The sequence below is a fragment of the Tiliqua scincoides genome, chromosome 4 (assembly GCF_035046505.1).
Source record: "Tiliqua scincoides isolate rTilSci1 chromosome 4, rTilSci1.hap2, whole genome shotgun sequence".
Taxonomy (NCBI): Eukaryota; Metazoa; Chordata; class Lepidosauria; order Squamata; family Scincidae; genus Tiliqua; species Tiliqua scincoides.
The window spans coordinates 62106190-62113060 of NC_089824.1; the positions used below are offsets into that span (position 1 = coordinate 62106190).

A 6871-nucleotide genomic window follows, 5' to 3' on the forward strand; every position below is an offset into this window, starting at 1 on the left:
TTCTTCTGTTTTTAATGTTATAAAATGAACCGGTATTGGCTTCTTTTTCCTTTGGTGGTTGTTTATTATTCATATCAATAATAGAGATGGGCCAAATCCCTAGAACACGTATATTTTTGAAATACAGTACCAAGATTACAAGATTTGGTTAAAGAACGAAATGGATTTCAAACCACCCCTGCAAACTGTTGTATATGGTCAAGCATTTTTATTTTGCAACAGCATGAATGTTTAGCCCATTTCTATATAGGGCTGAATTCAAAGGGTGATTTTAAGGGCAGGAGTCAAACTTGTGTTTGGTGCACAGCTTTTTTTGCAGTTTACACATGCTGGATATTTTTGTGCCGTTCACTTCACGGGCAGCAGATGGCGTACAAGCTTAACATTCTCCAGACGCACCTGACTGATACAGGTACTCACTTCATGAGTTTAATGCACTTTAGTGCACAAGCACTGCCATCTGAATGTGTCTTCCAAGTCCATTCTTCCTATTTTTTGTTTGCTTTTGTTTTAATAGTTTCCCTGTAAGTTGACAATTTAAGTTCTGGTGGTCTATTTAGATTGATCTTGGGAATGCTTGAAGTTATGGTGACTTCTGAAGGATACAGACTACAGTTTCCCTAGTTCTCCATCTGGCAAGGTCCTTTTTTCTGGCCAATGATGGTGGCATCACAACTTGGAGAAAAGATCTTAAGCACTGCAAAATTTAGTGGGAGAGTTAATGTAATATTTTGCTTTGAGTCCTTTTGTTTTCAATTTAGAGGGGGAGATGGGACTTAGTTTTGTCGCTGAAGGAGACAAGAACAAGGAAAATATTCTTCTGTGCGACAGGTGTTGTGCACAGCAAGGTTGCCTTTGCAGAACAAGTTTACCATCTGTCCACACTGTGTCCTTTTTCTAGCTTGTTTGGCAAAGCAAATACCTCAGAAAAATAACGCAAGTTTTTAGCATAGAAGATAACAGAATATGCTAACTTTTTTTAAAGAACCAGTTTCTGTATCTTTTGTGTTACACAAGAATTCTGTCAAATTCTGAATAGTCCTCTGATCAATGAGTAGAAAACTCCTTCACAGGTATTGAGTGATATCTACTGTCATTTTGCCTGTGCCCTTGAGTGACATGTTGATAACAAGGACTTCTTTGGGATGTACTCATTGAAATTGTCCTGGACAGTTCTGTTCTCCATATCACCTTCGACCACAAATTAATGGTTGATCCTATTCTCACCCCCATTGGCCGAACTAATGGGGCCAGAGTAAGGTTTACCATGACCTTTGGTAGGTTTGATACCTTTTGGTCACAGGCATTGTGGCATTTTCAAAAAGTTCTTTGAAAACTGTATTTTTAAAATGGTATCTTTTTTTGGCTGCTGTTGCAAGAAATCATTTTCAAGCTAATCATTGGAGGGCTGATCCAAATCTGATGAAAGATCTGCTTTCTCTTCATAGTACACTGTCTTTGAGGCCAGAAAAGTTTAGAGTGCTTATTATTCGATAGAGTGCTCCTTATTCGATTATCATGATTTCGGTACTGGCCTGCAATTTATAGAGTGCTCCTTATTCGATTATCATGATTTCGGTACTGGCCTGCAATTTTGTTTAATAACTTTCTAATACTTATATCCTGCACCAGGATACTAATTACCACTCACCCCACTCCCCAAATTGTGGTGTTCATGGCCTTTTCATATCCTCACAGCTTGTTCTCTTCTTCCATCTCCATACCTATACTATACTATTAATGTAGCCTACAGATATTACGTTATTTGCTGTTAGTGTGTGTATGCATTTGTTTGGGGTATGGGATACTAATTTTGAAATTTTATTCTACTGTTTATATTCCTGTTTTCACTGCACTATGATAATGTTTTCCAAAGGAAAAGAAAACCAAACTGGTAGTGAAACATGAGTTGGGTGGTATTAAAAAAAATAAAAAGCCCTAGTTGCTAATTGCAATAACATGTATTACATACCCAGTGGACCAAACAAGATTCTGCCTTCTCTAAATATCACCTGTCTGCTTTAAAACAGCGGTGATGAAAGATATGATAGGAGCCCATTGAGTCAATGTGGAGGACTCTGTTGCTACTCTTCCATAATGTTGAGAACATAATAATTAAAAAAAACACAACCAGATACCCTCAAACCCTTTAATCAAAAAGGAAAAAGGCATACTGTCAGAAAAAAGTAAAATGGTCATTTCACTTTATCAGGGTAATCATTTATTTATTTGCAGTGCAAACAGAATTTACAGAATGATTAGAGAAATTGGTTTTCATGGAGTTTGTCAAGTAGCTTACATGCAGATAATTGTATTGAAGATCTGTACACAAACTTGGCTATTAGTTGTTGAAGTAACTGTTTAATTCATGCCTGCTTTCAGTCTACTGACCACTTTTATTGCTGTTGAGTGTTTAATTTTGCAGCATATGATATGTACTACAAAATGAGAAGGCATATGATTTGTTGCTTTCCACATTGGGACTTAGGTCCTGCTTATATGTCAATCCCTGGATTGGGTTCTTTTTTTGTATGTGCTTACTTTGTTTCAAGTTATTTATATAAAAAAAGAAAAGCACTATCCACACTATTTAGTCTTTCATTTAAAATTTATTCTTTTTTAAAACTATTCAAAAAAATATATATAAATATTGTGGTTTTATTGGAACTTCTCAATAGCAGTTCAAATGAAGCTACAAGGAATTTAACTTGCTTTAAGCAGCTCTTTGTTCCCCGTAACCTAATCAAATATGGCTTAATTTCTAATGTAACTTTCAGTTATATACAGAAAAATATTTCAACAGTTGTGTATCTGCCTCCTTTTAACTGAGCAAATGGTGATGTTCTAGGTTTTAGACCTGAGGTCTGTTATTGCAATACTTTTAAAGGAAAATGTTGCTCTAAGTGCTGTTGTTAGTTTTTAAATACAGATTTTATGCTTGTTTTAAGAAGCTGTGGTCAAACCACAGAGAAACCTATTAAAAAATCAAAACATTAATTTGTCTCCTGTTCAGTTTTTGTTCTTTTTCCCAAGCAGCTTGCATTCTGCAATTAGAAACAGCTGAGCAAGATTACAGTTGTCCACAGACCTTCCCCCCCTTCAGCAAACACACATCACATTCATACAAGGCACATAACAAGCCTAAAAGCTTCCTTGTCCCAGCTTATTTTGAGTGGTACATGCCTACAGCTTCTGTGAACTTGTTCATTGTAGGAATTTTGTTCTCCCTTCCATCCCTACAGAGACCACCAGGCTGATTTCCAACCTTATTAAAAACAAATGAACAATTAAAATAACACATTAATCAGAACACCAAATAAGATCTACACAACCAAGGGCGTCTATCCTATCCAACTTTCCAGCACCAGTGCAGCTGTGCCAGTGGGGCATGTGCTGCATCCTATAGTGGGGGAGACAGTCATGAAGGCCTGTTCAAGGTAAGAGAATGTTTGTTCACTTGGAGCTGCATTGCAGCTGCATCAGCACTGGCAAGTTGGATAGGATTGGGCCCCAAGAACATTGGTGAAATCTGTTAACTCCATTTTGCTAAAGGAACAGCTAAGCTATGGCCCTGGCAGTAACTCTAAAACAATAGGAAAATATTGGAGGAGGATTAGACAATTGTACGGGTATGTGCTATGTGAATATGCTATGTGCATTTGATCCCAAATAAGAAAAGTCATCTTGTGAGGCCAATAAGGGATTATATATATTCAGCAGGTTATCTACATGGCAGAATGATGTTTGTCAGAAAAGCCCCAAGAATCTACTTTAAAAGAAACACCTACTTTTAAAGGCTGGATTTTTTCTCCTTTTTTAATTGATAAGGATTCGCTAAAAATTTTTTTGAAGTTTGCTGTGTGTTTAATACTGGTCCCAAATCTCAGAAGCGCCAGGAAAATGCATATCCGAAATAGCTTTGATCTCTTTCATAATCTGTTTTTCATTGTAATACCATATTTTTTCAAACAAATTTATCTATTTTGATTGCATCTCTGAAATGGTTGCCTGTGGACCAGCTACAGACCAGGATATCTCATCTCTTCAGGAGTCCTGCTGCTAGAAAGATTAATCCCATGTTGTCTGTTGTGTGGTAAACCATTCGGGTTTCACTTTCAGTTCCCCCAGCATATTGAGCTTCATTAAATACTGTATTTTTAGCATTCCAGAGCCTTTTCTAGCTAAAGCTTGGTTTCTATTGAGACTTGGCTGCTTAGACCAAAAAAAGAAAAAAAAATTAATTAGGCTGCTTTTTCATTATCACAGTTTTGATCTGCTGTGCTTTGAATGAGCTCTAATTAAAATGCACAGTTAAACAAAAAAAAACCCAAAGTCTTGCTTCCTGTATCATCGCCTGAAGTGACCCCAGTTGCACTTCTCTTAATGGGGCCTATTTTCATTGTCATGTTTTCTGCTTTGAAGAGATGTCTGCTCTGCTGATTATACATTCAAGCCTTATGGTAATTAGCCTAAGTTATTAGTGAAGTTAGCCTCTAGAGTGTGAGATCTAGATAGGGCTGCCAATTGGCCATTTCCAACCATGGGGTATGAAGATGTGAAATATATTCCTAGGTGCCTAATCTTCACTCATCTCAAAGCCTTGTTACCATGACTCCAAGAGATAATTGCATGATCAGCATAAAACGGGGCTGATTGAAGTCTGCCTTAATATGATGAAAGCAAGGACAGATTCCCAGTGGCGTTTCTCTCCGTAGATCTCAAAATGATTTCCAAACAGCAGTGAGCTCTGTTTACTAGCAGATTGTAAGACAATTGCCGACAGCTGTTTGTTACAATGTATTTTGAGCCAGCACAGAAAGATTTGGCTCTGATTGGAGGCATTACCCTGTTCTCCGAATCTCCTTTACCTAAAAAATGTCAGTTTCCCATAGTGGTTCGGACACCAGTTTCATTTTCTCCTCCACTTACAAACACATTTGAATCTCATGCTGTTTGAAAAGCAACACTACTCTCATGCTTAGTCACCTGGTACTTTTTAAAGCCATTTCTGTCCAATGCATATATGTAACATGGATAAAACGTATACACCTGTGGACTGGGTAGATGCCAGTGCCTGATGTGGCTGCCCTCTGACAGTGGTCCTGCTCAGACCTCTTGGATCAAGACTACTGTATTAAGGGATGTCAACTTTGCAACATAAAGGGAAAGCATGAGAACAGCCCTATATAATTCCATGGTTTATCTGAGAGAATGTGAGGCTGGTTTGGACAATATCCCTAAGCAACCATTGCAAATTGTTGGGTGAGGAGTTTGAATGCACACATCTTTCTCCAGAGAGTGCATTGATATTTAAGCTAATCAGGGCCATTATCTAAGTGTCCTTCAACCTGTGGTTTAAAGTAGTATTTAAGTTGCACATATTCAAATGGACAGGTACCTGTGTGTGATTAGGTCTTGAGGGGGACGGGGGGGGGAAGTGCATGGCAGTCAATGGACTTTCATGTATATGAACTATCTTGAAGATTGTGTGGTACTGATATAGCGAGGACAGCCTTGCTAGTCTTTGCCTTCCACATTACACTGGATTTCTTCTGCTATTAGAACCCTGCCAGGCACAGAAACAATATCCTTGTCTTCACCCACCCCCACTACAAGCCTAAACACCCTGGAGCTCAAGAAGCCCCCTTGAGAGGCACCTTTAGCTTACTCTTGATGAATTTAACTTTTACTGATATTATAGAGATTGACAGTTGAGTACACTGAAAATCCCAATTTAATCTTGTGTTGAGTGTGCCATAGATATGAGCTCAGACAGCCTGACCTACATTTAACCCTCCACAGCAGAAATCTCTTAGAAAACAGAAACCTATTTTATTCCTCTTGTTGCTGAAGAGTTCTCTAGATGTATATGTATGCATACTCCACTTTCATATGTGGTGTTCCTATTTTTAAATGCTTCAGACGGGTACAGATCAGATGTGCAAAAACCCACCTGACAATGAGTATTTCCTGCAGCACAGCTGCACATTTGGCTGTAAAACCCACATGGTTTTCCTTATCTGTAAGGGTTTTTCCATAGAATAAACCAAATTCCTTTTTTACTTTTTATTCCATGAGTTGCACCTGTTAGTTGCTCAACACAAACATTTAACTTATGTAAGCATAGCTTTTTCTTCACCAAACTTATTTCTAAAAATCTCAAACAGAATATAGTGCCCCCTCACTTTCTTCCCATTGCCCATAGTCCCCATTGAAAAACTGCCTTGATTGTGTCGTAGGCCCACCTCCCATTCTGCCCTTTGCACCTCCAAAACATCCTTGCTCAGTCCCTATTGAGCTCAGTGTTGCTCAATAGTGTACTTACCTTTGCTGGTGGCCCAGAGTCTGAATGCAGCACTGGTGGGGTGGCACAGGCCTCTCTGCTGGCATTGCTTGCTCATGTAGTGTCACAAATGTACTTTGCAGCTATGACACTGGCTAAAGTGGAAGGTTGGTTTTGCTTTCAGGTATCGTCCAGAGTTTCTTAAAATGAGTCACACAAAAATTACAAAAGTGGCTGTTAGCCTCTCCTTTTGTGAACCCTTTAACTACTATGTGGTTCTGAGGAGAATCTTGCATTATCAATTTATGCTAGAGGCATAGAAACAAATGTGTGCATGCATTTCTAATCTCAAATACTTTCAGGATCTTCCAGTCTCAGCTTTTTAAAAAATAAATTTCAAGTTTTGTTTTTAACAAATGTCACCATTCTCTTATTTGTTACAAGATTCCAGTGTTACATAAGTATGGTCTCTTGCCACTTGTCGGATCAATTAAGCAGACTGGGAAACAAACTAAGTGTTACAGGCTGCCTTCTAGGCGTATACAATCAAGATGTATTCTTTCTACTTAAAGAATTATCCTCATCAAA

At 38.2% G+C, this 6871-nt stretch overlaps 1 protein-coding gene across 1 annotated transcript in view; it reads left to right on the forward strand.

Moving 5' to 3' along the window:
• RNMT (RNA guanine-7 methyltransferase) overlaps positions 1-6871 on the forward strand; it is a 224878-nt gene that overhangs the window by 167166 nt on the left and 50841 nt on the right. The gene's annotated exons all lie outside the window — the stretch shown is intronic.